Here is an 18,670-nt window from a genome sequence, read left to right as displayed (position 1 = left end):
GGCTGCTTGCAGCCCCAAATCAATACTTGAGAGAAGACAAACGCTGGTAGAAAGGAAAGCTGTTTTTAATCAGAATGGTGGCAGTCTGGGGAGATGGTGGCCTCAGTGTCCCCCCAAAAGAATCTCCAAAGATTCTGCTTGGCCGTTAAAGTTTTTAGAGGGAAAAAAGGAAGTAAACTCATTTATCATTGAGATAGGGGGTCAGAGTCATCACCATCCCCCGCTGTGTGCAGGTTAAGGTGCAGGCTTGTCGACTTCTTGTGATTTTTCTTTAAATGCTATCTTGTTCACACAGTTAATTCACGAGTTTACTAAAGGGGAAGCTAGGGAAGAGAGCTGGTCATCTGTTAATTACTTATTCTTCATTTCCACTTCTTTGATCTATGGAAAGAACCAACATCTTAGCAAGGTATTGTGTGATCAAAAGATTTGAAAGGTGTGCTAGGGCCAGAGATGAGTAAAACATGGGGGTGCCTGCTTTATAGTTAGTGTCAAGACAAAAGGGGGCTCCTGCAGAGAGCTCCTTCCTGCCAAAAGCTGCTTACACTCTTCTAAGTTCTCAACTGGGACATCTGTAACAAAAGACAGATTGAGAAGAAAAAAGCATACAAATTTATTTAATATGTTTTATGTGATATGGGAGCCTTCATAAGGAAGCGAAGGTCTCAAGGAATAGTTTAAACCTGAACATTTTTGTGCTAGACTTGATGGAGAGCAGAAAATCATGGAAGGATATGATAGGGCAAAAAACATGAGGTAAGTGTATTAAGCTGAAGGAAACAGCAATGCTAGCTCATTCAGATTCCTCTGGGTCCCTTTGATAGGGACAGAGTAAAGGGACAAAGTGGGTGATTAAATAGTTAATCCCACTAGGGGATCGTAAGTAGAGAAAAAAGTATGGGATACCCCTGTAAGTTAATGATCACTCGAGAAAGCAGGTTTGCTTAACCACAAAACCAAGCAGGCTTGCTTAGCAACAAAACCATGCAACAGAAGCATGAGACATGCCCCCAAATAATAAAACAATGGTGGCATTAGACTAATATTCTGCCCAGTGAGTTCAGTAAGTTAATGATTCCTAGTACATGCTCCTCCGGGCAAACTAAAAACAAAAATATAAGGAAAGGGTGACATTATACTGAAACCTGAGATGATTTACCATTTTTAGTGTATGTTACTGCCTTTTTGTTCATTTCCATTGTGCCAGGACAGTCCTGGCTTGACCATGTAGGGACAAGAAAACTCCCCCACCTGACGTGGAGAAGGAACTGATGATGGAAGCGTGACGCCTACTCAAGAATGAGAAAGAAGGTGGTCTTTTCCCCCACTTCACTTTTCCTTTGATTACAAAACTGTAGTTCACTAAGTTCTTGGGGCGTGGCACCCTCTCCCCTGCCCACTTGTAAGCCTCACAAGCATCCTATTCTAATAAATCACTTCTTATTTATCACTTTGCCTCTTGCTGAATTCTTTCTGTGCTGAGACATAAAGAACTGGAGTTCCTCAGAGCCCCCCCGAGGTGCATTTCTGCAGTTTCACCTTCGTCTTCAGAAATAACGATGCTTCTTTCTTCTGAGTACAGGAAGGTCACCTCTCATGTGAGAGTTTTATGACCTACTTCAGGGGAAGGTAAGAATGTCCTTCCTAGGTTTTATAATCTGCTTCATTGGAAGGTCAGATAGTCCTTCCTGCACATCTATTTCTCAAATTCCTTACACTTGAAATATTCAATATGCCAAAGTGCCACATTTTGGACTAGCGTGTCCTGATCTCCTGTCAATACCTGAAAAACTACTGACCTTCCCCTGAAACAGTGGACATTCTTTGAAGGTAGAAGAACAAGGCCAGCCATTCATGCCATGTGTTTCTCTCTGTACTGATTGCCACCAAGATCTTACATTAAATATCTGATCCCACACATCCTTTTAAGATAATTGGAAAGTTTTAAGGAAATAAGGGGTTTTAGAAGTGTTAGTTTCATTAATAATTTACTTGCCTTCATTTTACAGAAGCTGAAGTTAAAATAAGTGGTTTACCTGAAATCATGTAGGAAGTTAGTGGCAGAGCCGTGAAATTAGAACATCAGACCAAAAGTAATAAAATAGCATCATAGACTTATGGCTTAAAATAATCTTCAATTTATACTGAACTGAATGTTTCATTAGTCCCATTAACCTTTTATTTACATTCTATTCCTTTGTGTTTCTATTCACCAAGTGAAAAATACAGGTTTCATTTTTTTTAAAAATTTCCATGGTGAAGACTAATTGCATCAAAATCTGCTGAGGAGCTTTGTGAAAAACTAGGTTCCAGGGTACTATCTCACACCTCTAAATAATAATTTTCACATAATAATCATCAGTGAAAAACATATTACTTAAGAATGCTAAGAAACACTAAAGGCCAAATAGAGGTCTTCATAGAATACTCCACTAGTTTGTTGGTGAATTACTTTTACTGTCTGCAAATTGATGAAGTTGTTGTCACTTGTCTACTTCAGGATTATGACATCTCTCATAACCTATTAATGCTTTTCCAAGGTCTGCCACTAAATCAAGACCTCACATTAACATAGCCATTTCTAGGGATTTTAATGAAGTAAGTTATGTTTTAGTAGATCTACATTTTAAAACTGATCACCATTAACATTCACCTTATATTCTCCATTTTCCATATGTCTTTATTTTGTGAAAAAGTCATCATTAGAATGTGTGGTCCTATCATCATAGATCCTCAATTAAACTTTTTATTTTGTCCTTGTCTTGAATTATGATATAACAAGTTATGGCAAAACGGGCAATTTCTTTTGGAGTTCTAAGGATAGGTAGTGTGTACAAGAAATAAATCTTTGTTGGTTTAAGCTATTAAGATTTTGCATTTATTACTGCCATAAAAATTCCCTAACAGTGAGTTTCCCCAAATGTTGTAATTCTGATAACTGAAAAATTTATGTAAGTACTATTACTTTGAAGTGATAGTCCAAGTACTATTCTTCTTCTTATTGAGAAGGATAGTACTTTTCCACTTTTTACTGAACTAAAATACTGACCACTTGATAGTCACAGTGATGGTTTACTCACTTTTTGGTGCCAATTTGTTCTAGCTATAGCTGTACCTTGGGCCAAAATCATAGATGGTAACCTCCAAAATGCAAGTATCCTTGAGGTCAATCTCAACATTCCAATTTTAAATAATGTTTAAAATTCATCAATTAATTCATCAATTAATTAAAAAGAAAACACAACACAAAATTTTGGTACTAAAGCTTTAGCCAATATTTTAGCTCTTTACTGAAAATATCTTGGAGATAAGCTGTAAGGTGACCAATCTTCCTGGCTTGCTGGAGACTTCCCAGTTTTAACTTTGCAAGTTACGGGAAATCCTTTGGTCTCAGACAAACAGGGTTGAGTCATCATCTGGAAAGTTATACCATACAACCCAAAGCAAAACTTCCTAAATATTCCTTATAATACTGGTTCTTAAAGTGTGGTCTCTGGACCAGCAGCATAGCATCACATGGGAACCTGTTAGAAGTGCAAATTATTAAGCCCTGTCTTAGACTACTTAAACAGAAGCTCTGGGGAGTGGAGCCTGGCAATCTGTGTTTTAATATTAATTTAATAATCAATTTATGATTCGCTTAAATTCCCAGGTGAACTTGATGCACATTAAAGTTTGAGAACACTGCAGTCCTCTCCTCTACATTGTCCTTGCTTTTCTGTCCACCCATACTGCATCATCCCCTCTCTAGGATTTTTTCTTTGTATTTTTTCATCCTTTTTTCTCATGGAGAAAATTTTGGCCTCTCCAATTCTTCACATCCAGGATTCCCCCTATGAAAAACACAATGTTCATTGCCAAGCAACATAGAGACTCCTTACTCCTCGGCGGTTAGAGTGAAGAAATTTAAATATTTACAATTTAATATTTTTCTATCATATATATTCATACTCAGAAACATGTAGTTTTTATTTTTAAAAATCTGTATGTGAAGAGGAACTGTCTCTTGTGAAAAAATGAGTAGCTGAAACAATTGTCCTATAGCTTTTGATGCCAGTTAAATGAGAAACATTCCAAGGAAAAGAAATTTCACAAAGGCCTTTGCCCATAAACTATATATAATTTAAGGTCATCATAAATTAATTATTAAAGGAATGGGGTTATTATATCAATAAAATTGCAGTACCATTAAATCAACCAAAGTGAAAAGTTAGAAAGGAAGACATTCACTTAATTTACAATATTAAACTTTTTTGTGTGTGTGTCGTACGCGGGCCTCTCACTGTTGTGGCCTCTCCCGCTGTGGAGCACAGGCTCCGGACGCGCAGGCTCAGCGGCCGTGGCTCACGGGCCTAGCTGCTCCGCGGCATGTAGGATCTTCCCGGACCAGGGCACGAACCCTTTTCCCATGCATCGGCAGGCGGACCCTCAACCACTGCGCCACTAGGGAAGCCCAATATTAAACTTTTAATAAACACAATAATATGATTTTACTAATTTTAAAATTTCAGAGTTTGGACTGAAATTTATGATACAAATGTCGTTATTGAAGAGATGCTCATCCAAGTTAATGTGAAATATTGAAGAGGGTTTCACTTTGCTTATTGGTTTTAGATTAGAGTGAGAGAAAGGCATGAGGGCTACCTTATGCTGACCATTTGATGCCCTGCACCAATTGGTAGTTTGGCATATGTTCAATATATTATTCCTCAATTATTTGCATAATATTAATTTAGTGAGAACAGAAAAATCTGAAATTTCATTAAGAAAATTTAAATACAGAAATGCTCATTTAATTCATTTTACTAGGAAAAGTAGAGATATTGTAGGTAGGGGTAGTTCCTGTTCTGTGGTCCCAGTTCTGCTTTCAGGGCTTTTTTTTGTTTTTGTTTTGTTTTTGGGTTCTTGTCTTGTTTTGTATTGCTTTTCTGAATGAGACAACAAACTATATGAAAGGATTTATAATTATTTAATACATTAAAATGAAATACTACATTGTTTATTACTGTCTCAAAATTTTAGTTTCTGTAACTGCCACATTTTGATGACTGATAATGCATCTGTGCAAACATATTTGAGGTAAGCCTATTTCAATAAGGAAGTGGTTTTTCAAAGTCTTCTTTCCACTAGAGGGTGCTGACAACTTCAGCAAAATCAGGACCAATTTGTTACCTTCCCTAAATTGATTCCAGTAATGTTTTAGCCCTCTTTATTGATTAGCACTCAAATATACGCCTAACAAAACTGTCACTCAGGATGGCTGTGTTTTTAAAGTTCATTATTTTCAATACTAATTCATTACTATTATTTTTGTTTTGAAGATATCTTACAATAATCATATGATCATGCAAGAAGTATTGGGGGCATGTGAGAGACTGGAGAGAGCTTGACAGAAATGCATGTGTGCAGAGGTGGATTGGCTGCCACTTGGGGACAAACAAAAAAAATCACACACTTTCCTGGACGCTTCAATTGAGTGAAGTGAAAGCCTTAGTCCTCAGGGGGAAGGTGAGGAGATGTTTGCATTCCAGAACCCAGGCAAAGCTCCATTGCTTCTGGGAAAGGGAGAAAAGGAAAAACTTGTTACTGATGGAGGGGGAAGAAGGACTTTGGGACCAATATCCTGCACTAATTCAAAGAAGAGGTCTGTTGCCACTAGGGGAGAGGCAGGAAACTCTCCTTCCCTCGAGGGCTACCACAAATTCAAGGCTACCATAACATGGAGGAACAGGAACAATGTGAAAGCTCACCCATAAGGCTATACAGGGCCTGCTTAACACTGAAGATGGATCGGGAATACTGAACTTACCTCCTCACTTCCCCCATGAGACTAGCACTGAGTGACAAAGCAGTCTGCTGCTGCAATGGGACAAAGGCATGGAGAGAGAAGCCTCTGAAGTGCAGGTTTGCAAAGACTGCTGAAAGTTGAGGGTAGAGCAGGAATATTGAGAGAAAACCTTTGACACCCATGGTCCAATACTCAGCACAAGGTAAAAGCAGACCTCTACTAGGATTGTAATTGCTGGTTCATAAATCTGCATATTTTATAGTTTAAATATTGAAAAAGTGTTTTCTAAAGTAGTCATACCAATTTATACTTCTTTAAGCAGTATTTAAGAGCTTTTCTTATTTCATAGTCTTGTCAAAACTTGGTATTTTTAAAATTTTACCAAGTGATGCATATGTAATGGTATCTAATTGCAGTTTAAATTTGCATTTCCCTAATGACTAATGAAAGTGAGTATGTTTTCATATGTTTATTGGTCATTTGAGTATTCTTATTTATGAAGATTTACTCAAGTCAATTGTCCATTTTTCTAAGTTGTATGTTTTTTAATTTTTTATTTATAGTGAACGCTTTGTTGTTTATATGGTTTGAAAATGTCTTTTCTCACTCTCTGTGACTTTTTTCCCTGCTTATAAAAATAGTGAAAACTACTAAATTAAAAAAAAATACTTTGTTTATTTATTTGGTTGCACCAGGTCTTAGTTGTGGCATGAGAACCCTTAGTTGTGGCATGTGGGATCTAGTTCCCTGACCAGGGATCAAACTTTGGCTCCCTGCATTGAGAGCATGGAGTCTTAACCACTGTACCACCAGGGAAGTCCCAAAACTACTAAATTTATGTATTCAGATTTAGCAGTCTTTTCCTTTATAGTAATTTCCATTTACACAGTTTCCATATATTCTGAGGTCAGGTCTTCTATAATGTTTTATAGAATCTCAATCATTTGCCCTTCAAACTTAGATCTACAATCCACCTATAATGGATTCTAGTGCATTATGCAAGATGTGAACCTAGTTGGTTTCCATAAAAATAAAAAATTGTCTTAGCAACATTTTAAAAGGCCATTTTATGTAAAATAGATAGCTAGTGGGAAGCAGCCGCATAGCACTGGGAGATCAGTTCGGTGTTTTGTGACCACCTAGAGGGATGGGATAGGGAGGGTGGGAGGGAGACGCAAGAGGGAGGAGATATGGGGATATATGTATACATATAGCTGATTCACTTTGTTATACAGCAGAAACTAACACAACATTGTAAAGCAATTATACTCCAATAAAGATGTTAATAAATAAATAAAAATAAAATGCCATTTTATTGCCACTTCTCTACAGTGACACTTATGTCAAATGAAGAAAAGAAACGTCCATATTTGCATGTGTCTCTTTCTAAACTCTCTATTCCATTGCTATATTTGTCTGTCATTATAATATTACACTATTTTACTACATCTTTAAAATATATCTTAGTAACTGGTAGAGCATTTTTTCCCACTATGTTCTTCTTTTTTGAGAGTATTTTGAATACTCTTGGATATTACATATCCATTTATATTTTATTAATTCCCACAAAAAGCCAGTTGCTGGGGACTTCCCTCGTGGTGCAGTGGTTAAGAATCCACCTGCCAATGCAGGGGACACAGGTTAGAGCCCTGATCCAGAAAGATCCCACATGCTGCAGAGCCGCTAAGCCTGTGCACCACAACTACTGAGCCTGTGCTCTAGAGCTCACGAGCCACAGCTACTGAGCCCACGTGCCACAACAACTGAAACCCACGTGCCTAGAACCCGTGCTCTGCAACAAGAGAAAACACCGCAATGAGAAGCCCGTGCACTGCAAGGAAGAGTAGCCCATGCGCAACAATGAAGACCCAACACAGTGAAAAATAAACAAACAAACAAATAAATAAATATTTTTAAAAACCAGCTGCTGTTTTAATTAGTATTGTATTGACTCTATTCAGCTATTTTGGGGAAAGAATTGACATTTTTACTGTATAAAGTAGTTCATTACGCTTTTAGTTAGTTTTTTTTTTTTTTTTTGCGGTATGTGGGCCTCTCACTGTTGTGGCCTCTACCGTTGCGGAGCACAGGCTCCAGACGCGCAGGCTCAGCAGCCATGGCTCATGGGCCCAGCCGCTCCACGGCATGCGGGATCTTCCCGGACCGGGGCACGAACCCGTGTCCCCCGCATCGGCAGGCGGACTCTCAACCACTGTGCCACCAGGGAAGCCCCGCTTTTAGTTTTTGATATTTGTTGTCATCCTCTTTTCAGTACGTCAGTCAGAGTCTCGCTTTTAAACAGTTCCATAAATTTAAACAAAAATTCTGGTAGACCTCTACTTGGAGGATGTGGGAAGAATATATAAGTGAAGGATGCAAGTAAACTATATCCTCATATTTCATAGTATCAAGTCAACTGAGAATGTCTAATATTGAAAAATCAAGAAGTAGTAATATAAGCATTTTATTTCAGTTTATAGAGCTAAATGTCAAAAGGAGCAGCTTGAAGAGTGGAAGATGGTTAAATCAGAGGAACAGGAATCAGGCTGGTAAGGATAGTGCCCATTTTTAAGGAAAATTTATAAGCCTTTGAATTTATTTTATTTTGAAAAACTCTTTGTACTTAAAAATGTGGTCTATCAACTGATGCCTGCCTGGATCCCCATACAACTGGATTATGACCAGATAAGTACAGAAATAGAAATAAATATTTAGAAATTTTTTAGCAGTGTCACAAAGTAATTGTATGTCTGTGGAGTACTGAAAAAGAAGACCTATGTCTTTTTTTCTTTCATTTCACTTTTCTAGTTTTTCATTTTTATTGTGTTTTATAAAATTATCAATTCATGATGGATTGGGATTCTTTTAAAAATGGATTTTTATCATATGTAGTTTGAGAAACACTCTATTACATTTTGACAAATGATTATTTAACTCAAAAATTTAAAAAAACAAAAATTTTGTGCTATGTCCAGAAGATACATAAGGTGACTTGTTTTCAACCTGGCAAATCAAGAAATTTAATGTAATAGATATCTAAATACAGTGTTTCCATCTGTCCAACATCATTTAATACAATGTTCAACACTCAGTCTAAAAATTTCTCTTTCTTTTATTTCTGATAATTTAGTGCTCTGTGAGTAAAAGGTTATTTATAAACCTAGCCTAAACTAATTTGGCTTTTCGGTAAGTAGCAGAATTTTTTTCTGTCATGTATATAGGTACTCTGCAATTGTAGGGAGAGGCTGGTGAGAGTTCTAGTTCTCCACCTCTGCAAACCCATCATCAGATGGTTCATTGCAGTGAAAGCAAGCTCTGACCAAATTTCTCAGAAAATGGACATCTACTGGCTCTAATGAGGCAGAAGCAGCCATAAAATCTGTTTGCAGATTGAAGGAGTTCCTTCTCTCTGCCATTTGGTAACCTGGCCAGCACTTTCATGCATGTCTGATTCGCAAGAAGATATGGTGCTATTCTTACAATACAATGGGCAAACCTTGTAACCAGCTTTTAGGCAGGATTTGTTTTTTAATGGATCATTATTCTGGACTTCTAATGCCATGGGACCAGTCATGTCAGTCCCAACTATTCACTTAATTTAACAACAATAATACTCGCAATCAATGAACTGTTTTATAAGACTTAACGTTAATTACTACAATCTAAAAATCTATGCAAATATAGAATCTTTTTTTGAAAATAAATCAGGTTTATTGAGATATAATTTATGCACAATGAAATTCACTCCTTTTAAGTGTATAGGTCTATGCATAATCCTTTATGAGCATACGTGCCTGTCTCCCAGATAGCCACTTCATAGCCAGATAGTCACTTTGGCTAATTGGCCAAACTCAAATAGTTGAATTAAAGATAAGTAACATGCTAAATGGTTGATCAAAATATTTTGCTTCAGCTTAACATATTCATAAACATATTATTTCTCAATCTTATATAAAATATAACATTGTTATTAACTATTACGCTTTTTCCATAATGTAAAATGTTCAACTATCACAAATGTGTTTGTGCCAATTGCTTGTGCAACTTTGTAATCAGTTTACATTCAGTGCCACAGAGATGAACAAGAAGCTCTGGAAATCTGAGAATTTTTGTGGAAGGATATTAGTTTTCCAACCTGGTTGTTCTTAGTTTCACTATTAGTTGTTGTCCTTTTTTTTCTGAATGTCTTCCATGAGTATAAGGCAGAGGTTGACAGACAGACATTGTTTGAAGATCCAGATAGTAACTATTTTCAGTGTTGTGGTACATATGGTCTCTTTTGTAACTAAACTCTGCCATTGTAGTGTGAGAGCAGCCACAGACAATACTTAAAGAAAAAAGCATGGCTGTATTCAGTAAAAATTTATCTATAAAACAAGTGTCAGGAAGCATTTGTTTCACAGATTATAATGCCAACTAAAGAATGTCACTGACCATCTGGTTCTACAAGAATTAAGTCAATAGCCACTGCAGTTGTTGACCTTGAACACACCCTGAAAGAGATTCAGAGTGGAGATCAGGAATGAGGCACTCTGTGCTCTGGGAAAACTGGCAGAACAGGCCTTCAGATAGTTAGATGTTTTCAGAAGAAAATTTTATGAACCGATTTCTTGCATCTTCCCATACTTAGAAAAGCATTAAAAGCATGAACTAAGATATCTGTGCTTTGTGACAGCAGTAACCTTCTATGGAGATGTGTGGTTGATTGCACATACTTCTTCTCCAAAATCACATATATGCTGACCTTCCCCCTTACCTCTTCAGAGCAATTCCACAGAGCTATCTGAGAGTCTGTCTCCTGGGCTATTAGTTTTCAGTAAGTCCTCAAATAAAATTGAAACTCACAGCTCTCATTTTGTGTGTTTTTATTTCAGTTGACTGACATTTCTGGCAACCATGAATGGACCCAGAGCAGACTATTCTCCTTCACCTGAACTCTACGAGGATCTGGAGCCTTGGTGACAGCAGGGCCCCTTATGCCCATCTGCCTACTCATGAGTCCAGAAGAATTTTATTATGCCTCTCGTGGTTCTTGTATTTCCTGATTATTGGTGATGATTCTGAGTTTTATTTGGCAGTGTATAACAGGTACCTGACCCCCACAGTTGAAAGATACTGGGGGAAGCCTAGTTGAAAGACACTAGGATTTGCTCAGTTGAAAGGCACTGAGAGGTCTGGACTGGGTGATTAGGTGGGAGGCTGGCTTAATGTCTTTTCTAAGTGAGGGGCATGGGAAAGCCACCCTCCAACTAACACCCAAGCCCATTTCTGTATGTATAAAAATTATATTTATAAGTATTTACTTGGGAATTAATGGAAATATTCTCCTGAAATTAGCTGAGATAGGGATCTTTTATTGCATACACACTTAGGTTAGAGAAAGCTGGCTTGATAAAAAATGTTTTCATAATTCTGACCCAAAAGGTCCTTCTAGGAGGAGCTTGCTTTTATCTCCATGTGTCTTTGAGATGTAAGTGTTCTATCAGGACTTTCAGAAGCTTATTTTACTCTTATCTAGACCATCTCCAATTCCTGAGACTGGGAGAAAAAAAGGGAAAAGAGACCTTTTTACCCTTAGCTTATTCTGTTATTTATAAACTAGTGAGTTCTGTATTGTAATACCTGATTCATGACTAACTTTTAAAAATGAAGCTATGAGATCTCTAGTTGTGTCTGTCTATATATCTGTGTGTACTTTATAGATATGATATATCTCAACCTGTGGATGGTATTACCAAAATTAACTTGTAAATGAGTTCTATTTAATTGACTTAAAAAAAATCAAGTGTTTATATAAATTCCCAGAAATATGAAAGAAACTAACCCAAATGAATTTCAGGTTCAAATGATCTGGGAAATATATAGTATTAAATTATCATTTGGTTTGAAAGTTAGTTGGTTTAATTAATACAGACATGTCTTTAAAGTCATCAGCATTAACTATAAAACTTTAATTGTACCTAGGTTTACTAGAAGTCAAATAAGAAGTTGTAAAATTTGTCAGCAAGAAAAATAACTTGGAATGATAAAAATTTTATAAGCAAATTAAATGTAGTTGAGATATGGCTTTTAGGTAAACTCTTTAGGAATAATCATGTTTTAGGAATGTCTACTTAAAAAATAGTCTCTCCAGATATTTGGTAACTTGAAACTTTAGAGTTTTGTTAAATTACGTTAAATGATGGCAGTTTATTAAATATCTAGTTCATTCCCAAATAAAATAAGATAGGGAACATTAATTACTGAACATAGGCTTCCTTTTACAGGGAAACTAGAGATATTTAGGACTATTAATAAATATGTTTGGTGCCACATCAAGCCATTTTCTTTAATAAAGCACATGCTTTTTAGAAATTATAAGTAGTATTTATAAGTTTGCCAATCTACAGAATGCTAATGTAAGAGACAAGTCATAAGTGTTTACTTCTTAATTATTGCTAGAAGTTATGTCATCTAACTAATATATGTAATTAAAACTACTAAGCTAATAAGCAAAATATTTTTGTATTCAAGAAAAAAAGAAGGTATAAGAAATAGAAATGCATTTTGTTAAGCATAAAGAAGGTAATTTTGTCCTAAAGCAAGTTATTTCTAAATGGGAAAGAAAATAAGGGACAAATTAATATGGATATAGAATGTTGTCGAAGATTTGTGAGAAAAAAAAATCTTTAGAGAGGAATTCTATGTGTGGTCAGGACTAAGATTAAAATAAATTTGAGCAAATTAATTTCAACATTAAATGTAAAGTGGTACAAAACCTGAATTGGGTTTTCTCTCTGTTAAGAGGACAAAGTTTTCCTGGAATATTGATTTGCTTTTTTCACAGGTTGTAAACTTTCTTTACCTTTTAAATCATTTTAAGTCTTTTGTCATTCATAGATAGTTGTTGTTTTACTCCAATGCCTTTGAAAAAATGCTTTATCTTCAAGAAGATTTATAGACAGAACTTTTTGACAAGTACAGGTTTCTGATAAATTTCAGGTCATACCACTAAGCTGGGTAAGAAATTAAAGAATTCTAATGGAAATCTTGGTGGCTTCATACAACTGTTAACAAAAGTTCAAGTATTAGTTACATAGGACTGAGTTAACTGATGAATTTGTTTATAAATTTTATGTGTTTCTTTTTTCGGTTTGAAATATTACTGGCTTTTAATCTGTGTTTTCCAGATGTAAGGAAAACTTCTCCCTGAAGCTAATTATGACATACAGCAATTTGGTAAGCAGAATTGAAATATTTAACTTTTCTCTCTACCTAATTGGAAGAGAAATTGGAAACTTTCAGGTTACCAGAAAGCAGACTCCTAAAAGGTGCAGGAACCTAAAGATACTTTTGGACCTAGAGAAGAGAGGAACTCACCTAAATCTTTAGATATCACAGGTGGGATCTGATGGCAAGTCCTTGCTGTGGCCTTCTGGCCTTGAGAGGCCTTTTAAAAATTAAATCTGAAATTCCTTATAAAATTTCCAGCAAAGCCAATTTAAAAACATCTTATATGTTCAATTATACTTATGTAAATAATCTGGCCAAGTTTATTGAAGCCACATTTATTTCTGCGAACAAATTACTCTTGATTTGGCTGTTTTTGATAGAAATGAAGGTAATTTTAGAGAGAAAAATTATGTTTCAGTGGATATTAAATTCTAGTTGTTAACTGAGGTCTGTATTTACTGCCTAAAACTCACTTCCTAGATAGCTCCTTGTTATTATGTTACATTATTGTAAATTTTAATTGAATTATTAAAAGGACACTCTGAGTTTGTTTCTGAAGCTTATCACAGTAATCTACCTTGAATGAAGATCAGATGCCCCATGACCTACAATTAGGATATTATGCATACTAGAAAAAGCATCATTTAAAGGACTATCTTCAATGTAGATGGAAGAAAACTTATCAGGTACTCTTAACCAGCTCATGCACAGAAGAACTGAAGGAAATTGACTTTTAGATTCATATTTACCACTTAGATAGGGTGCTGCACTGGACTGGTCTATAGAGAGGACTGCTGACCTCAAACTCCCCTTAAAACAATGCTCAGAGGAGAAACTACACTCACACCAGGACAAGAAGAAGAAAACAACAGAAGTAAACAGACCTGCCAAGATGCCGGAACTGAACTGTATGATTATTAATTTTTTTTTAATATCTTGGACTTTTGCAAGAAAATCAATGTTTTTCTATCATGGGCACAAATTCTATGCAGCGTTTAAAAATTAATTCAGTAGTTGGGTTTATGGTCATTACCTCTCTACCTTTGTGGATTTCTCCTCCTTAAGACTCTAACTGGATGGTCTTAGGAAATTTATCCTAGACTAAAGAAGTTACAGTTCTGTTTAGGCCACTACTGATATTATGAGATGAGACACCCTCACTTAGCCAATGAATCATACTTGCTCTGACCATGTCATGAATATGAATTTTCTTTTAAAGTTACTCAAGCTCAATCAGAACAATGAGCTAAATTTTGGTTAAAGAATATAACCTCCCTCAACTTGGGGCTGGATTCATATGGCTAATACCAGGTCATTTAAGTTTAAAGGCCCTTATGTTGGGAACAATTAAATCATACTAAGGATAATCAACCGAATAACATTAAGAAGTTCAACGTAATAACACTAAGAAATTGTGCTGGGTGCCTTATGAACAATACCAATATATAATTACCTTTAAGATAGCGATAAGACAGGGCCAGATGAGTTTGAGGTATACTCGGCCATACCTAATGGAAATGTGTATATAATTACTTTTAAGATAGTGACAGACAGGGCCAGATGAGTTTGAGGTATACTCGGCCATACCTAATGGAAATTCTTGGCTTAAATATTTACTTATAATACTATTATTAATGCTAGCTATAGTACTTATATTCTGCCTATTTTACAAGATTGTTGTTTCTTGAGGTGCCAAACATGTGACTGGGCTGCCAATAAAAATAATTGTAACTAGGTGGCTTGAAATGATTGACCAAATATATAGTTCCAAATAAGATCAATGATTGTAACAGTGTAAGTCTAGATATGGGAAGAAGCAACCAGAGGGAATCTTCTCCTCGACCATAACAGACTAGTAAGACAGGTGGTCCAGGAACTTCTGCTATCAATTAATAGGGCCTACTCTGGTAATAGCACATTGAGTAGCCTATCAACAAAATCCTGGCCTAAGAATGAGCATTCCTAGTACAATGGGACAAATGGTCATGTAATATCTTTCAAACCATTGTTGAGTTTTTGACCATGAGGGGGCACAACTAACAAAGAATGTCACTTGCCATCTGGTTCTGCAAGAATTAAGTCACTAGCCAGCACAGTTGCTGACCTTCAATACACCCTGAAGGAGATCAGAGTGGAGATCAGGAATAAGGCACTCTGTGCTCTGGGAAAACTTGTAGAACAGGCCTTCAGATAGTTACATGCTTTCAGGAGAAAATTTTATAAACCAATTTCTTGCATCTTAAAATCATTAACTAAGATACCTGTGCCTCGTGACAGCAGTAACCTTCTACAAAAATGTGTGCTTTATTGCACATACCTCTTCTCCAAAGTCACATATATGCTTACCTCCCCTTTCATCCCTTCAGAGAGATTCCTCAGAGCTATCCGAGAGGCTGTCTCCTGGGCTATAGTCCTAAGGAAGTCCTCACATAAAACTGAAACTCACAGCTCTCATGTTGTGTGCGTTTATTTCAGTTGACAATAATTTGACAATCCCTGGTATAAGCAATCAGTAATAAACCTAATGGCTTTCAACTTACTATTGGCTTGTATTAAGATATCAAAAAAAGTTTATAACACTGATATCAACAATAAAAAGATTACCAGGGCAGTATTGAAAACCTAAATATCCCATGAATACCAATGATATAATTTCAACTAAAATTAGCTTCTTTTTAAAAAGTTTTTGGCCACAACACCTGGCATGTGGGATCTTAGTTCTCCGACCAGGGGTCGAACCTTCACCCCTGCAGTGGAAATGTGGAGTCTTAACCACTGGACTGCCGGGGAAGTCCCAACTACTATTTATAGCCTGAGATAACATAAACTCATCTATTCTTCCCTCCGTCCCAGCAAGACCTCTATAACTATGCTACCTTAGGACAGTGAATCTACTGAGAGATAGTTTAAGGGCACCAACAATTCATCAATTCATTAAACCTCTCAATTACAGTTCTGTTTTAGAGAACAAATTTCTCGAAGTCACTGAATCTCTGGGTATTTTTTATTCAGAAGGAAAGGGCTGTTGCCTCTAAAAATAGATATTATGGCTCATACTTTTCAAAAGGAGATACAGCATGAAAAATAATCTTGCAGATGACAAAGCTTCTGCAGGTCAGGAGGATGTGCAAAAACTTAAAAAAAATACCTGCTAACTCTTATATAGGAGAAGGCCATGTGGAAGAGCAGATTTCCAATGATGGTGACGCTGACTTATTTTACAAGGATTTTGGCAAACATACATAATTCAAATGGCAGTTTGGTTGTCAAAAATGCTGTGACCAGAGGCTTGCAGGTCCCCTTGAAACAATAGTTCAGTAAGTGCTAACTCAGCATTCATGGTGACTTTGTAGAATGTAACTACTGGGAATAATGAGAATAATGAGAGTCACAGTAGCCAAACCACAACTACCTACAGGTAATATGAATGAAAAATAAATGTTTGAGGTTGTTATTGCTGTAAAGCTATGTAATATAGTGCACTTACCGTGTTGCTAAAATTATTTATCAGTGAAAATTTATCATGTAAATACTAGATAGCAGGTAACATGTTCTGTGAATGGATGAATGAATAAATAAAAGATAACTGGGATTTATCGTAGGATATAATATAACTTAAGTTTGTTTGAGAAGGAGAAAAGTAAAGTGATTGAGGCTCTATGTGCTGCTTTTTTCAACAGGCAGCCACATCTTTCTGCATGTCAAGCCATGACCCTGAGACACAATGATGAAGGTTGGAGTAAATGGATTTGACCAATAGGGCACCTGGTCACCAGGGCACTTTTAACTCTGGCAAAGTGAATATTGCTTGCCATCCGTGGCCCCTTCATTACCTTAATTACATATTCTACATGTTCCAGTATGATTCCACCCATGGCAATTTCAGTGGTAGAGTCAAGGCTGAGAACTGGAAGCATGTCTTCAATGGAAATATAACTTCCATCTTCCAAGAACAAGATTCTGCCAACATCAAATGAAGTGATTTTGGTGCTGATTATGTTGTAGAGTCCACTGGTGTCTTCACTAGCTTGGAGAAGACTAGGGCTCACGTTGAACCTAAGAGTCATCACCTCTTCTTCTTCTGCTAATGCCCCCATGTTTGTGATGGGCATGAACCATGGGAAGTATGACAGCTCTCTCAAGATTGTCAGCAATGCCTCCTGCATCACAAACTCCTTGGCCCTCTTGGTCAAAGTCATTTATGACAACTTTGGCATTGTGGAGGGACGCATGATCACAGTCCTTGCCATCACTGCTTCCCAGAAGAATGTAGATGGTACCTCTGAGAAACTGTGGTGTCATGACTGTGGGGAAGCCCAGGACATCATTCTTGCTTCTATTGGTGCTGCTGAGGCTGTGGGAAAGGTCTTCCTGAGCTGACTGGGAAGCTCACTGGCATGGCCTTCTGTGTCCCTTCCCCTAATGTTTCAGTGCTGGATCTGCTCTGCAGTGTGCAGAAAGCTTCTAAATATGATGACATCAAGAAGGCAGTGAAGCAGGCATTGGAGGAAGCCCTAAAGGATATCCTGGGCTACACTGAGGACTAGGTTGTTTCTTGCGACTTTAAAGGTGACACCCACTCTCCCACCTTTGTTGCTGGGACTGGTATTGCCTTCCATGACCACTTTGTCAAGCTCATTTTATGACAATGTATTTGGCTACAGCAATAAAGTGGTGGACCTTATGGTCCACATGACCTCTAAGGAGTGAGTCCCCTGGAACACCAGCCCCAGTGAGAACAGGAGAGGAATAAAGAGGTGCTTACTGCTGGGGAGTCCTTGCCCCAACTCAATCTTTGACCCAACTGGAGGATCTCCAGTTCTTGACACAGTTTCTATCCCAGACCCCTGAAGAAGAGGAAGGACTTAGGAAACTCTACCTTATCACTTGCCATCAATAAAGTGCACAGTACCCAGTCAAAAATAAATAAATAAAGTCATCAGGGACTGCTTGAAGAGATGGGAATAGATTGTGTTCTAGGAAATGTTGTGACGTTATTTGCCCAACTCTGTGCAAGAACATTTGCCCAAGAATCTATAACTAATTCAGTCTAGAAAACAGGTAGTTTAGCAAAGCTTGAGTAATAGGTCTTGTGCTTGACATGCTCCCAGTAAATATTTAATAGCTATCTGTTGATTGCAAAGCCATATTAAACAATATTTCATTAAAATATATCCTGTCATTAAAATAATGAATTCAGGGATACTCTGTCAAAGATTATAATACATCTTTGATTAACAAATGAGTGATTAAAAAATTCCTTGCTATACTAAATCAAGGGCACAGCCACACAAATTTACATTATTCATTTATTTTGAAGAATAAAATTTAGCTTTAGTTATTTATGACAGTTTTAAGTATGACCACAAGTTTATTGCCTTATTTAGAAAGTATAATTACATCTCTGCTTTGAGAGATTTATTAATGTATAAGAACAAATCTGAAAACACATTGTGAAAATGGGAACACTAATAGCTTAGTGTGTAGAATCATTTATTCCTAGTGTTAGAGAGAGCGTCCCAAAAGATGCTCAGGCTTAAAATAAAGAACAATATAGTTTTGTTAGATGTCAAAAACAAAGGGTGTGGGAGGAGGGAGAATATTCCACTTAGATATAGCAGCTTGTGAGAAAGTATGTACGAAAGTATGTATGAGAGCATGAATTTTGAA

At 36.7% G+C, this 18,670-nt stretch overlaps 1 pseudogene; it reads left to right on the top strand.

Moving 5' to 3' along the window:
- The first annotated feature begins 16,724 nt into the window (after positions 1–16,724).
- Positions 16,725–18,194, top strand: LOC101285056 (glyceraldehyde-3-phosphate dehydrogenase-like; annotated as a pseudogene).
- The last annotated feature ends 476 nt before the right edge of the window (positions 18,195–18,670 follow it).

Source organism: Orcinus orca, chromosome 11 (genome assembly GCF_937001465.1).
Source record: "Orcinus orca chromosome 11, mOrcOrc1.1, whole genome shotgun sequence".
Classification (NCBI taxonomy): domain Eukaryota; kingdom Metazoa; phylum Chordata; class Mammalia; order Artiodactyla; family Delphinidae; genus Orcinus; species Orcinus orca.
This window is presented reverse-complemented; position numbering and strand designations above follow the sequence as displayed.